General features: G+C 38.8%; 1 pseudogene; it reads right to left on the bottom strand.

Moving 5' to 3' along the window:
* Positions 1–13328: 13328 nt before the first annotated feature.
* On the bottom strand, positions 13329–15008 carry LOC117634891 (annotated as a pseudogene).
* Between the last annotated feature and the right edge of the window lie 1781 nt (positions 15009–16789).

The following is a 16789-nucleotide window of genomic DNA, read 5'->3' as shown; positions in this document are numbered from 1 at the left end:
CATCATATCATCTCCCCATACGCCGAAAATTCCAACGCCACGTACAGGGTTTGTCCTCACGCAGGATAACCTACGCCACGTAGGACCTAACAATCACAGGATGGTACTTAGGGTAGTGTGTATAGCACTTCAAACTGACATATTCTCAATTGTCTAAACTAATACTAGAGGTATTCCCAATTTAGTGACACCAGTCTATAGTAGACTGCAACGTAATTTAATCAGGAAAATAATATTATTTTTAGACCAACGATCATGCATATAAACCTTAATTTCATAAAAATCCTAGAACAATTTAAATATTTATTCAACGCTTGCTTTCACACAAATTCCATAAAATACTGTATTACACAACTAGAACATTATACTTTATTTATAATCAAATAATATTAATTAATGATAAGCAACAATCTCTAAGGAAAATCCTAAATCGAATGAATTTCCAATTTAACCTCAAATAATAATTAAGATTCGATAAAAAGGTTATCCTAATACCTTCTGAAGGATGAAACTACCTCGGAAGACTCACCGTCAACCGAGGGGTCCAACCACCCCAACTTGGTCAAAAGGGCCCACGGGGCTCACGACCTCCAAATTCTGATCCGAAAGTTCCTATGGGTTCTACATGGTTTAGGATACACGTCCCACAAGTTTGGTCCTGATTGGACAGTCGGATCGCTCGCGATCGTACGATGTGACGGTTATTGTAAAACACAAACTTCAAGTTATTAAATCAAACATTCGGGGCTCCGATTCACGATCCGTTAATTCCTACACGATCCTAGGAATGCCTAGGTCAACATATATTAAATTCAAGACTATCCAACGATTCAAACCTATCGAACCCGGATAATGCATAATAGACGAAATTCGATTGACAATCAAACGATAACCAAATTGGAATCCGAGCACACCTACGCGCTCATGACGTCAAGGGGATCGCATGGGGACACAATGCCCCATTTCTACAGTGCCCATGCGCCGCCGCACGCGTCGGCAATGCGTGGGAGTCAAAGCAATTACGCACCGCCAGAAAATCTCAAAAACCAAGGCTCAAGATTCCTAGGTATAACACCCTATTTGGAACCACTTTTGTTCTTGGACCTACCCCAAAAGCTGACTGAAAGTGGCCGGAATCGCTATCCCAAAATTGGCCGAAATCCAATTCGTAAATCGAGTTACCTACGCTAGGAATTGATCAAATCCTACCGAACAGGCAGCTTGAACATGAAAAATAGGTGGAAAACGATACCTTACATGCTGAAAATGATGGCCGGAAACAGTCGAAATTGCTAGCTTTTCAGCATTTTCTAGTGTCAACAGCTTGTGGCTGGGGCGGCAAAGGGACAGAACGGAGAGAGGAGAGTTGGCCGGTTATTTTGGGACCGGCCCTGGCTCAAGTGGTGGCCGGACGTTGCGGCGCCGGCTCAAAATCTGTTCGGATGAACAGTGCTGGGGGAGGGGTGTCGCGCACAGATGGGAGAGAGAGAGAGAGAGAGAGATCAGATTTATCAAACCCATTTTGCAATATTTACAATTGTGCCATTGAGGATATTTTGATCATATCTCTCTCGTTACAACTCCGATTCGAACCCACCACCTGTCTATGAACTCATCTCACCGTGCTTTATTCAACAGTGCCATCGAAATTCCCAAATTTCTTTCTTGTCAAAAAGCTCGTATCTATTGTGAGACTATAATGAGGGATTTGGCTAATCATGGCTGGGCCGTTTCTTGGTTTGGTTGATGGGATGAGGCTCCTGTGTTTAGAGTGGGATTTCTGTAACAAAGATTTGTTATGTGTCATAACTATCGTCTTAGTTGAACTTTCACCACGAGGCCAAGCCTACCTTCGGGTAGTTTTGTTTTTTGGTTCTCCTTGTACTTTTCTTCTTTTCACTTTAAAAACTTAAATTAAATGTGTTTTTATTCTTTTAACCAAAGTTTCTTAAGAGACAAACAGAAAATACGTTACATGACGAGAAGATGTTGAGAGATATGAGGTGGCAAAGGAGAGGGTCGTCAAGGGTTATCTACTGTAAACGTCCCTGAACTTGGCCTCCAGTTGCAATTGATCCATGAACTTTTTTTGAGGCAATTACATCCGTTTACTCGATAAATAGTTCCAATTGGGTCCTACCATCCCAAGCCTGTCAATTTGTCAGTCAAAATTGTAAATGTATGGTTTTTGTAATTTTCTTTTGGCTTCCCTTGACAACTTTGTAATAGGATTATTTATTATTATTATTTTTTTATGAAGCTCATGTTTAGATTAAGAATAGCTTCTATAGATGTTCTTAACTAACATCTATCCTATGGTGGTTCAAGCAAATTGGCAAAGGTAAATTGTGCATTGCATAACATTGCATTAAACTATTTTCATAAAATGATGACTAGTCATCTGTTTCCCATATGACTAGTCATCCTAGCTCTGTAGGATTTCCAGCTGGATAACCAACTTTCTTGTCCTATTCTCATTTCTCTCTCTGCTGCCTTGTGTCATTCTGACCTAGGGAACTTTTGTGTATAAATGCCAATGAATTCCTTTTTGGGTACCCGTCTCTTTTGTGTGGAAGTTTTTGGGAAAGTTTGGCTTGCTATCTTTCCCTTGTTCTTCCTGAAGAGAGTACCATATTTCATCTATGAGTTTTTCCAAATTGATTTCTTTTTTAAAAACTGCATTTGAAATACGAATCTGCATCTAGCTTCATAAAACACTCTCTCATTTATATCTAGGTCAGATTCAAGACTGATTTTTTTCAAGAGTGTGGTTTCTTGAATAAATTGGTCATTCTCCTTTGAATCCAAATTTTGATTTCTGGTTGAGTTAAAGCTTGCAAGCTAGTGCCATAGGATGAAAGAGCTGGAGAAGGAGCTGTCATTGCCATGATGAACTGAGCTTCAAGTTTTGCTAAGTTGGAGAAGAAGATTGCACAAATGAGGTATAGCTCATCTTCCTAAATAGATCTAGGTTTTTTCTTAGCTTGCTTGTGTTTCTTTGTAAGAATCTTTTTCTATTTAGTGGATTATCTGATCGGTTGATGATCCCTAGTTTTTCCCAATGGTGGGTTTCTGGGTGAACAATTTCTGATTTGCATCTCTGTAATTTTTTTGGGTTTGTGTTCTTGATAGTTAACTTGTCATCGTATGAATTCTGTGTTTGTTGTAGTTGACTTCTTTATCTGATGTTTAGTGTTTGCTTGATTATGATGAGTTCACACACATTCACCATATTTGTTGCTAGCATAGGGGATGCCTCAATTGACGGATCCTTCTGAGTGCCTAGGTTGTCACTAGTAATCTTCTAGGGTTGCAAGTACTTTGTGGCATGCTTCATGTGTATTCTTGACTGTTCTTGTTCATGACTAGCAGTTGCCTAGTCATAAGTGTTTGTGGTCAAGGCCTAAAGTGTGTGAAGATTGTAGTGTCTAGTTTGTGTCGTAAAAAGTTACCCCTTGTCACCTAAGTACCATTTTCAAAAATGAGGGGTAAAAGCTTCATTTTGAGCTACAGAGGTAACTGTTTTAAGGGTTTTTAACAATAGACATCCCTGAAATTTGCTCCCAGTTGCAATTGGGTCCGTGAATTGCTTTTTGAGACAATTACATCCTTTAACTCGACAACTAGTTCCAATTGAGTCATGCCATAACATAGTAAAAGAGCTAAAAACTTAAAAACCACAAATGACTGGTTTGAGGCATAAGTCAAAGACCGATGACTCGCGAAGAACTTCTCGATCTTCTCCACGCCGGCAATGTTGGTTTCGAAGGTGTTGTGAGAGGGGGTTGGGTTGTTGGTTGGGTTGGGAAGGTTTTGAAGGGGTGGGCTAAGGAAGAGGGGGAATGAGCTGCAGGAGAGAGGAAGCGATAGAGAGGGAGAGCTGAGAGAGAGAGAGGGACGGCTTCTGTTACGGCATGACTCAATTGGAGCTACTTGTAGAGCTAAATGATGTGATTGCCTATACAAAAAAAAATGTTCACGGACCCAATTGCAACTGGGAGAAAAATTCAGGGACTTCTACAGTTAAATACCCTTAAAACAATTACTTATGCAGCTCAAAAGGACGCTTTTACCCCTCGTTTTAACGGACAAAATTGACAAACTTGAACGGTATGACTCAATTGATTTATCGAGTTAACGGATGTAATTGCCTCAAAAATAAGTTCACGGACCCAATTGCAACTAGGAGCCAAGTTTATGGACGCTGTTTGTGCAAATAATCTCCTGGGAGAATATTCGCTTCTAGATCCTTCAACCTTCGATCTTCCTTCTCTCTCTTCCTCGTTTCTTGTAAAAAAGAGTGGAGTAAATAGACCACACCCGAAGGGTGTTGGCCAAAGGCCCTCCGATGCCTAAGTTAGTTCGAGTGTTTGTAGGAAAACAGTAGTTCAGCGAAGGGTACGGAGTTATATGTAGGGTGTGAACTGGGCGGCCGGAGCCTTATGTGGTGGCTGGAGTCATGTGGAGAAAATATGGTAATTTATAGACATCAGAGAGTGGCCTGCAACGACTATGAATAGTCCCTTGGTCAAGTGTTTGCTAATCTTTTCCATGTTTCTCTAATGCATTTTTTGTGCTTAATTTGCATTATATTTCATGACGGTTGCCTTGGTTAATCATGGCTAAACCCAATAGTCTTTTCAGTGGCCTCAAATCCACTTTTCCTTTTATACAAGCAATAATGGGGACGGAGAATCAAATTTAAAATCTCGAGTACATAATAAATCCTCTTAACGACTTGAGCTACAAGCCCTTATATCTCAAATCCACTTTCATACACTTCAAAATATAATTGTCTGGCCTCATCTTATAGTTAATTAACTTGTGGTGGATATATATAAGACAATTGAAGCCTAGATAGTGGGTGAGTAGGGCCAGACCCGTCAATAGAAGCTGCGATCCGTATTGCTTGCGCTTGACTTCCAAATTTTGTGATGTTAATAAACAGGGGCGGAGCTAGAATTGTAAAGTTAGAGGGGGCTAAAGTAGAAAATACAAGTATATAAAACACTTAACTGTTCAATAATTACATATTTAGAGCTAAAGTTTCTAATTTAGTCATGTCTAATTTGTTTTAGACGAAATTTTAACTTAAATTATAAATTTTTTTAATTGTAAGTGTTTATTACAAATTTTATATGTTATAATATAATAGAGGAGATATCAAAATCTAAGGGGGCCAGGACCACTTCAGGCCTAAAAGTAGCTCCGCCACTGTTAATAAAGACAATATAAATTTAATGGCATGCGATGAGATGGTATTTGTGCTCATCCTTGACAATTGTATGTGGAAAAATGAGACTCAAAGTTCGGTAAATTGCATATATTGCCGACTTCCTCTGGAGACATGATGACAAACATTGTATTAACATCGTTTCACTCAATTACACAAAAACATATCCTTCCCCACTATCTAAACAATAAAAAGTAAGTATTAATCCATTTCGTAAAATGTATAAGAGAATCTCCTACCGAAATGTTAAATTGTCATGTGGAATTCCAAACAGTTAAAATGAAAGCACAATTTTTTTCCAACCAAACAGTTTATTCTAAGGTGGAAATGAAGGCTGAAACTTTGCTGTCAAAATTGTCAGCTACTATTCTTCTTGTTTTACAAACATGTTGGCTTTTAATCTTCTAATGGTTTACTTTATTAATACCTTATAATAAAATAACTCAAATATACCTTATGATGATGCACGAATTGAATCTAATAAAGAAAATTAGGAGAATTTTAATCCAATACGATGCTTGATTTAACGAATATTTCAAACCCTAAACCCTAAACCTAAATTCCTTGTTTAAACCAGCCCTAGGGATTGCTTCCCTCATCTTTGTCTTGAAAGAGGAAAAATAAAAAATTCAGTCAACTTAAGCAGTTTGACCTTTTCCTCAACCGCATCGGTTCCTGTTATTCAATTGCTACGTACGTACCCAATATTCCTCAAAAGGCAAAACCAATAGAGATTTTAGCCAAGCCAATCCAAAATTCCGCAGAACTTCAAAATTTGGAATATTTTGGGGTTCTGATACAAAACCAATACAATTATTTGACGAACTTCTAGTTAGGATTTGGATACACCATCGGTGCTCATCAATAAATAAAGAAAACGGAAGAAGAAGAGCATGTATTAATCTGTTAATTTCTAGTTCATCATCGGTGCTCATCTTGTTAATTTTATAATTTATTTTTGTCTTCCATGATAAAGGAATGAATTATTATGGAACAAATGATATAGTGGTTGACGAAGATTAGGATAAAATTGGAAGATAAATGTCAAATTCTATTAGCTATCATCATTATACCATTTGAATATTAGTTATATATATATAGAGAAAGAATAGCGATATGATTTTATTGATAGGAAGTGCAACTAGTACAAAAATAGGGCAATGTCGTCGGGGATTAGGTGAGTTTCTCTACACATATGGGCTCGGTCTTCGGTCTAACTAAGTAGCCTTACTCGCTCAACCGCAAACAAGAGCAGGAACCTAACCACTGATAGAGTACCCCCCGCGGTCCCCCTAAGACCATATACCCATAACAACTACTTATTACAAATCCTCAAATAAAACATCAACTAAAAAATTTGAAGGTTCCTCAAACCAAGAAATTACCACTCCAATATGTAAAGCAAAATGAGCAATACAATAAGCATCCTCATTTGCAATCCGGCAAACATGGATAAAGCCTTCTCCAATGATCTGTGACAACAAAAACTTAGAATCCTCTAAATTAGTTATTGTAAATGTTTATCTATTGGTTATATTATATAACACATGTCAAACTTAGAAGTAGGTGGTTAAGAGTATTGGTTATCTCGCAGGGGTAAATACCCTTAACCACTTCGGACCTGATTTTTTAATATTATCATTCCAAAGAGTTCTTTGGTGTGGTGAAGTTGGATGTTGCATCCTTTGTGCAATTTGGTGAGAGCTCAATAAGATTGGTCTTCAAGGGTATGAACATATATATTTCCTCTCTCCTCTTACATTTGAGAAATGTAGAGTCTTGAGCATGCCAACACTTTGAATCAAAAGATCTATGAAAGAGGTTTAGGTTAAAGCTCTAAAATCAACCATTTGCTCCCGTTTCTTTTCTTGAAAAGTTTTGTGTTTTAGTGGCTCAACCAACCTCAGAAATTCTAGAACATCCTTCAACATGCTCTTAAATTCAATGCCAAGTGTGCCACAGTCCATAGATTTATTACTGTCGCGCCACCGCAATTGCACCTATCAAAGCGGCTAAAAGAATTATTGAAACGAATTCAAACGGAAGAAAAAAATCCGTTGATAAATGAATTCCAATTTGTTGACTGGCTTCATTGGGTGAGAAACATGACTAGAAAATAAAAAATAAATATAAAATTTGTATTGTATGTGTTAACATAAGCAGTCATTTGTCTTTTACTTTTTTACTTTCTTGTTATTATTATTTTTTAATACAAATGGTAGTCTAAACTACAAGGGGAGGGAGTTTCTCTCTCTCTCTCACACACACACTGATAGGACCCGATCCAATTTTCACTTTGGAATTCGAGCCATGTCCTGTGCATGTCCGACACTTGGCAAATGTCGGGCACAAATGACCTTTTTACCCTTCTCATAGTAACTACTTTTAAAATTCGGCAGAGTCTCCCCTGTATTTTGTCCAATCCCAAAATCTTCCATCTGTTAAACAAACAAATAAATCCACACCAACTGCCAGAATAATTCACATAAACACTTTTCAACTCAGTTTCTTAATTTCAACTAGATATCAGAGCAAATTCTAAGCATTTACAAGACTTTTAAGAATTTACAGCGAGATCCTACATCTTGTGGCGGTGGTACGAACGCTGAGAAGATGGCCCGAGGTGGATTCCTTCGTGCTTCTACGGCCTGAGGGAGAAAAACTGGTTTCAAGGTGTGAGTGGACAAAAATAGTGTTCTTGAAAACAATTTAGAACATAATAACCCCCGTTTAAACATAAATAGGGATATAAATCGATGATTTGACTATATTTCAATACAAGGTATTCAAATAAACATGGATAAACATACTAATGAATATACTCGCGTAACTGGACAAATATATAAAGATATAAATGCATGAATATCGAGGAAACTGTTATAAAATAACTGAAAGCAATAACTGCATAAAAGAGCTCAAAATCCTTTGAAACTACCACCTAATTGTACCCCTGTAAAATCTGTCAAATCCCCTGGCAGGTCTCGGCGACACAAAGTCTAACCGAGCCGTAAACTGGCGGATTCAGGGGACTATGGTCAGCCTGATCCGCCGGCAGGTCTCGATGACACCAAGTCGACTCGAGCCTCTCTGGCAAGATACAGGGGACCACAGTCAGCCTGATCCGCAATCCTGGCAGGTCTCGGGGACACGAAGTCAGTCGAGCCGCAAATCCTGGTAGGTCTCGGGACACCAAGTCTGCCGAGCCACAAATCCTGGCATTCACGGTCCGAGCGTCCCCGAAACTCGTGAGGCAATGTCAAGTGCACTGACAGAACTATAAACAGACTGGATGTCCGTAGACATCGGTCCGTCTGAGGGTAATCACCAAATAAAATGTGGGTACATGGTGGTCTCAACTAATTTACTCTCAAAAAATCTAATAAAGAACTGTAAATCTCAATTCTGCTGCTGTTTCTGTTATATAAAGCTCAAAGTCTGCGGTTCATATAACTTCAATAATATGTATAACTCAAAATGTTTAACAGTATAAAACATGCTCGAAAAACATGCGAGAATACTTATTCAAGATCAGATAATGAAATGTAACTATAAATAGCGTTTAGAAAAGAAAAGTCCACTCACTGCTGGTCCGAGCTAGCTGGACCCTTTGAAGGTCCCTCCAGTGGGTCGATCAGACCTCTGGCGCCTGATTAACCAATAATAATAAATTAATAAATTGCTCAATAAAAAGAATTAAATTAAACACCCTGCCCCCGGCTCCTAAAAGTGCGTGCACTCATTTCAAGTTACTCCTATACCCACTTTAGCTCTTCAGACAAGTAGAATGGTCTTGCAAGACCCGAAGCTTACTAGGCGATAAACCGTCAGACCGGCCGATCCGGGACCCGTGAGGTCCACGATCTCCGATGGCCAATCTGGGCTTCTCTGACGGTTCCACATAGAGAAGAAACCATGTTCAGCGAATTTGGTCCGAAACGGACGGTCGGATTAGTCAAAATCGCGTTATCGCTTAAACTTCAAACCCTAGCCCCAGGGTTTGCGATTTCGTAGTATCCGGGACTCCGATTCGCAATCCGTCGAATCCTACATGATCCTGAAATCATGTAGACCGACATATCCAAAATTGAGTGCGATCCAACGCCTCGACGACACTGCAACCAAGGATCGCGTAATATGGAAAATCCGTTCGGGGCTCAAACGGACTCCGAATCGAGATCTGCGAAATCCTACGAGGTCGTTACAGCACGAGGATGGCAAAACTACACAGAGTCACTTCACCACCCTCACCCACGCGCTGCCACAAGCGCGTGTAGATTGGGTGTCCAAAGCGATACCGGGTTGTCGAAAAATCTCCGAACCAAGACTCCAAACTCCTATCCTAGGTAAAACACCCCATTTGGAGTCACTTTTGTTCTTGGACATACCCCAAAAAGTGGCCAAAAATGGCCGATCACGGCGGCCGAATTTCGGCCAATTTTCAAGTTGAAAATCGAGTGTTCTAGAGCCAAAATCGATCAAAATCCATACATCCATCAGATAGAGCACCAAAAATAGCTAAGAAACCATACCTTACTCGATCGATTTGGTGGAGAACTAAAGGAGAACGAAGAGCTGGAAGTTCGAACTGAAATCGGCAGAAAATGGCAGATTCCAGCGAGCTCCGGCCACGGCAAGGGTGGCGACGGCTCGGGGAAGGACGGCGGGTGAGTGGTGGTTCTTTTGGTACCAACGGCGGAGATCGGCTCGGCCTGTGGTGGCCGGGGCGACGTCGAGAACGAACGGAGGTCGGGCGGCTGTGCGAATTGGGAGGAGAGAGAGAGAGGAGAGAGAAGGGAGAAAAGGGATAAAATCTGACTTTTGTCCAAATTATCATTTTGCCCTTCGCGGTATTTTGATTGTATTTTCTTCGTTACAACTCCGATTCGAGTCTACTCCGTGTCTACGGACTCGTTTCACCGTGCTCTACGCAACGGCGTAAGCGAAATTGCCAAATTCTTTCTTGATCAAAAAGTCAATTTTTCCCCTATTAAAATATGTGAGGGCAAAATTGTCTTTTTGGTAGAATAAAGAAATCCTAATTTTAAGATATTTTGGTTTGGATTATTACACACACACTACTAAGGTGCCACGAGAGTTTAAACCTGAGACCATGATAATCTGTTAATTTCTAGTTCATTATCGGTGCTCAACTTGTTAATTTTATAATTTATTTTTGTCTTCCATGATAAAGGAATGAATTATAATGGAACAAGTGATATAGTGGTTGACGAAGATTAGGATAAAATTGGAAGATAAATGTCAAATTCTATTATCTATCATCATTATACCATTTGAATATTAGTTATTGTTTTTTTTTTTTTTTAAGAGAACAGCGATAGGATTTTATTGATAGAAAAGCATAACTAGATAAAAACTACTTGTTACAATCCTTAAATAGAACATCAACTAAAAAATTTGGAGGTTCCTTGAACCAAGAAATGACTACTCTAATATGTAAAGCAATGTGGTGAGCAGCCTCATTTGCATTCCGGCGAACGTGGGTAAACCCTTCTCCAATGATCTGTGACAAAAAAAAAAAACTTAGAATCCTCTAAATTAGTTATTGTAAATGTTTACCTATTGGTTATCTTTTATAACACATGTCAAACTTAGAAATAGGTGGTAATACTACACCTTTTTTTTATTTATCAGTAATATTTGGAGGTGGCAATCAAACTTAGGACCTCAGCTGTAGGGATACATACTCTTAACCACTTAGGACCTCAGCTGTAGGGGTACACACTCTTAACCACTTAGGCCTCAGTTTTTTATACCATCATTCCAAAGAGTTTTTTGGTGTGGTGAAGTTGGAGGTTGCATCCTTTGTGCAATTTGGTGAGGGCTCATCCAAGGGAAGATTTGGAACTCAAGCATCCTAGGGTTGAGATTGGTCTTCAAGGGTATGAACATCTTTCCTCTCCTTTTACATTTGAGAAATGTAGAGTCTTGAACATGTCAACGCTTTGAATCAAAAAAGATCCATAGAAAAGGTTTTGGTTAAAGTTCTAAAATCAGCCATTTGCTTCCGTTGCTTTTCTTGAAAAGTTTTGTGCTTTAGTGGCTTAAGCAACCTAAGAAAATCTATAACATCCTTCAGCATGCTCTATCTTAAATTCAATGCCAAGGGTGCCACAGTGTTGCTATTACTGGCTTCATTGGGTGAGAAGCATGGCTATAAAATAAAATATAAATTTTTTTTATTGTATGTGTTGACATAAGCAGTTATAAAAGGAGGGCGATCCTCACACACACACTATCAAAGTGCTATAGGGGTTTGAACCTTAAGTCAAAATCATTTCCACTAGACTAGGCTTCGTTGGCCTTTCTCAGTTTATCTTTATCATATGTTATGACATGATATGAGAATTTCAAGAGACTTAGCATTTGGTTGACAACTGTTTGGGCCAAAATTGACATGGGCCAAATCAATGGCTTTAAAAAGAAATAAAGGCAATTGGGCCCGTAATTTCCTAAGTCCAAAACAAACAAAAAAAGGGAATTGCAGTTCAAAAAAATACCACAAAGAATGGCCAAAAGGTAGCCACGTGGACATAAGACCAAGTCAACAAGGTTTTTCCCACCATTTTCTCACGTGGGTTTGCTTGCAAGTTGCAAATCTGATTTGTTGAGAGCATTATATGCTACCCTGATATTTTTGTCTAAAGCAAAATATGAAATCCCTTTTAGACTGTTGGGGTTTAGCTCATTTCATCATTCCGAAGCCAATATATGGGCTTAATTTAGCAGGAAATTAAGGAAAGATGTTCCCTTGTCGTCACTATGCAGTTGCAAGGCACTATATCATCATAACCGGAGGAAAAAACACACAATCTATCTCTCTAACATATATTCAACTTTATCAACTTGGTATCAAGTTTCTCAACAGCTTTGTTGCTTTCAATTCTTGGTTTCCAATCAACAACTCCTTGAAATCCTAGTTTTATTTTTGCTCAGCCTTCTCTTTAGATTGCATGATTTTCAATTGAAGTTCGATTCCAATAATATGTTCATTTTAGTTTCATTATATTTTTGCTTTAGCTGGTCCAGCGGACTTATTCACTAACCTAAAAGGAAAAAAATAAAAAGAGAGGAGGGGGAGGAGGGGCAGTGATGCTTCTTCCTCAACCCCCTCTATGGAGTTTACCTTTAAGACTTATAGAGGAAGAGAGAGATGCTAGAGTTTCTGTCTCGCAATTATAAATAAGAGGTTAATGAGAGAGACTACTTGAGATACCTTTGCAATCAATTATTAGTAATTAGGTTGCCAAAAAAAGGGTATATTAGGCTGTTTATTTCTGTGATAAAAAATGATATTTTATTATTGATACTAAATGGGACCTGAGTCGAGAGAATTAAACGAGTTTCTCTATACATAAGGGAGAAGTCGTCAAACTAAGCAGTAGCCTGCCCTCCCTCACCTCGCCAAGGCGATTAGAGAAAACCTTTATCCTTAATAGGGTACCCTCATCATCATTATGATTATCACTATCCCAAAAACTATTAAGTCTTCTTCTTGTACATATCTTTGTGTGAGTTGAGTTTGTGCTATTATTCACATTATTCATTACGTTTTCCCATCCCATTACAGTTTGGTTTGGTATCCGAGATTTCGGGTCAACCAAAGAAAGTCGTGACAGGAGATGAAGTAAACATGGACTTTTATAGGGCCATTTGCATTTGTGTTTTGGAAGAATCTCTTGTTCTTATAATGTTAAAACTTGGCCCTCTGATAATAAGTCATGCGATCTTAACAAAGAAAGCAAAAGTTAAGAGAAAAGGTGTAATATATATATATATATATAACTACTACATAACTACTACAATTTAGGTTTGAAAACAGGATGAGTGATACAATATTACTGAGCTTTTGTAATTGACATATACATGTGATTGAAATTTACTTCCTAAAGAACCTAATCAACTAGTAAACTTCACCAATGGGGTTAGCTGGATACTAGCCCACGCCTTTAAAGTGCTCCCAAGTGGTCTGAATTCAAGTTTCCATGATACCCGTGTATGTGAGTTTTTTTCCTTCTCCTTCCTAACTTCGGCCAAAAAAAGAGAGTAGTAAACTTCATCATTATTATATTCCCCTTTAGCGACAATTCTGTATACATCACAAGACATTTGGCTTTTGCCTTAGATTTCATAAATAAATAAAAAACTTGCCCATACATCATAAGACACTTAGCTTTTATTTAGGGTTACGAGTAACCTTAGAACACTAGAGTTTCCGCCCTTAGTTGAAATCAATGTGATAAACAGGCTGTTTGTTTGGAAAGAACAGCCCCCAGTGTCTCTCAGTCTCTTCTCCAGGTTTCTTATTCTCATTAAACATGGCAAACATATAAGTCTCTAAGGGGACTCCAGGTCTCTTTGGCGTCCCTCCCTTCACGTGCTTGATCAAATTTGAGTTGTAAATTCTCGCATTCTCCTTCGTTGTCACTGTCCCATCCCCGCCAGCCGAGGGCCAACCAGTCTCTGATACGACGATTTTCAAAGAACCGCCTCCAGCCTTCTCTAATGCTGAGTAAGCCGCATCCAAGAGTGCATCAAACAGGTTTTGATACCCTAGGCTCCCATCATTCACTACAACTGAGGGAGATGTAAAAAGAGCATACTCAAGTTTAATATCCTTGCGATGGGAAATGTAACTGAAATACGGGTACATGTTAAAGAGTAACGGAGATTTGTTTCGCACTAAGAAGCTGATGATCGGATCCAGAAATGGACGATAGTAGTCCTGCCGGAATGAGCCCTCTGATGGAGGGTAGGATATTCCAAGAATTACAGGGTAAACCGCAGTGGAGACCTCGATTTTGTTTGCAAGACCAGCCTTAGAAATTGCATTTTTGAATTTTGTCCATTGCTGGGCCAACAAAGTGTGCTAGAGGACCTACGGCATCTACTTCATTTCCAACCGCAATGTATTTGAAATTCACATTGCCATGGCTTTGGACATTCTTTTTGACCCAATCATCTGCACTGGCTTGGCTAGAAGAAATGTCTTTAAGGCGCTCGTTTTCTACACCTAGAATGAGCTCAACTGGGGAGCCTTGGAGGGCTTGGAGTGCGTCAAAATTAGGAGTATAGAGCCTCATTCTTTGGATGTTGTATTGCTTGTAGAGAGCTATTACTTCTCTTGGTGGAGGTAAGTTGTCTCCTACTGTTCTATAACAAACACCAATACTTGCTTCTGCATATATATGTCAGTTTTTCTTACTTTGGCTTTATGAATAGAAATTTTATAGCATCCATATATGTTGAAAAAATTAAATACATATATACATACAAGAGAAAAGCGAAAGTCTGTGGTTTGAAGTGGCTAATTAATTTAGAGTAATTTAGACTATCGTTTGTATCAAAACAAAACAAAAGTACGCTAAGGCACTACAAACTTGGAAGTTATGTATGCATATACAAGGTATACGTGTATACATCTATACTGCAATTTAAGAGAAATTTTGACAAAGTTCCGGTGATGTGCATGTTTTACATTTATACCAAGTTATAAAAATTAAAAAAAAACATTATATAATAGAATTAAAGAAACAATCAACAATATTTTAAATAATGAGAAAACACAAAATAATATATTCCCATGTTTTTCTATCTTCCTATTTCTTGTCTATGTAAGAAAGTAGACAACCTGTTGTGGCAAGGTTAGCCATTAGCAGACCACAAAGCAGCACTATGGAAACCATGGAAGGGCTTTTGCTAACTACATGTGACTTGGCCATTGTTTAAATTTTTGCAGGTCGAAAGTTGAAGTAAGCTGAGAAGGAAAGAGGCACTGCTTTTCCAAGTTCTGAGGTTCCCTCTTTATAGATGGAGCCACAGACTCAAAGATGCACTCCATGGTAATTAAAAAATTCTGAGGTTCCCACTTTTCCAAATTGTGAGGTTCCCTCTTTACCAAGAAATTACGAAATTTGGTACAGCTTGTAGAAAACGTTGCATTAGTTAGCACAGTACTGCTCGAAACAGACTCTATTGAACTTTTCTTCCACAAAAACAAGTGGTGGAGACTCAACTGTATCTAATAAGTTCATGATGTCTATGGTCTTCTAACCATGTCTCAATTTGTAGGCTCCACTCTCCATCACTAATGTGCATGTAGAGTATGCAAAATTGAAGCTTTTAATTTAGACAAACGTTTCTATATGTGGAAACTATTTCATAGAACACCATATACTCTATGCATATAGATATACAGATTTTGATTTGTTCCCTCATATAGTATAAGAGTATACAGAGGGCACATATGGTGTCTATGATTGGATTGGATAGCTCACTAGATTTAAGATGTATATGTTGAAGGAAGAAATTGAGGCAAACTTTCAAATCTTGTAAAAATTGAAGGTATTGGGCAAAAGTGAAGTCAAAAGTCCCACATTGGAAAGTTGAGAAACCTAGCAAGGGCTTATAAGGAGTTGGACTACTCCCCTTATAGCCAATTGGTTTTGGGGTGGAACCTTAACTTTCTTCATATTATCAGAGCTGGTTAGCCCACGTGTGAAAGCCCAACGGCCACATGTGCTCCACGTCACCCAGTATGTGTCGTCCACTTGCTAAAATTCCCCACACGTGCGAGGGCGTGTGAGAATATGAAGGTAAAAAGTCCCACATTGGAAAGTTGAAAAACCTAGGAATGGCTTATAAGGAGTTGGGCTACTCCCCCCATTGTCAATTGGTTTTGGGCTGAATGTTTACCCTTACCCAACATGTGGTATTCCAATGTGGGACTTATATTTTTCAACAATATACATCTTAAAACTAATCCCTTTTAATGCCCACACAATGAAAAATCCTTCAACTCTATCTTCATTTCTGACTTCAACATAACTTGAATCTTGTGAGTTATCAGTTTCAATCCAATTTTAAGCACCAAACATGACCGTAGGGTTTTACATGTTTATAGAGTTGTAGAGTGTTATTTGTTGGGTGAGGATGCATTAATTGTGGAGTTTTTGGCAATACAAAAAAAGCAACTTTCAAGTTTAACACTAGAATGAGAAAATCTGTACAATCAGAGAACTTCAATGGATCAAAACTGATAACAAAAATTTCAGAAATAGATCTAATAGTCAAGGAAGCCATGCACTACTACGATTTACTATTTGCGCGACGGAAGTTTGCGCGACGAATAAAATTTCGTCGCGCAAAGAACTCTTTTGCGACGCAAAATAAATTCCGTCGCGCAAAGAACAGAAAACTAGCGCGACAAATAATTTCGTCGCGGATAGAGACTATGCGCGACGTAAATAAATTGCGTCGCGCAAAGATGCAACCTCTATGCAAAATGGCGCCAAACTCTTGCGCGACGACAGAGAGCGTCGCGCATGAGTATATTGCGCGACATTTCAACTTATTCGTCGCGCAAAGATGGACCGGAATTTGCCGCCTCTTATGGCGGTAAAAAAATTTTGCGCGACGAGTGTTTTCGTCGCAAAAGACAACTTAGGGCGACGAAAAAATCAACCGTCGCGTAAGAAAACGAGGGAAACTTAATTTTGGCGCCAATATGGAGGTGGGTTTTTGCGCGACGGAAGTACG

Source organism: Prunus dulcis, chromosome 7, assembly GCF_902201215.1.
Source record: "Prunus dulcis chromosome 7, ALMONDv2, whole genome shotgun sequence".
NCBI classification, from domain to species: domain Eukaryota; kingdom Viridiplantae; phylum Streptophyta; class Magnoliopsida; order Rosales; family Rosaceae; genus Prunus; species Prunus dulcis.
Note: the sequence above shows the minus strand (reverse complement) of the source record. Positions and strands in the feature narration are given on the sequence as shown.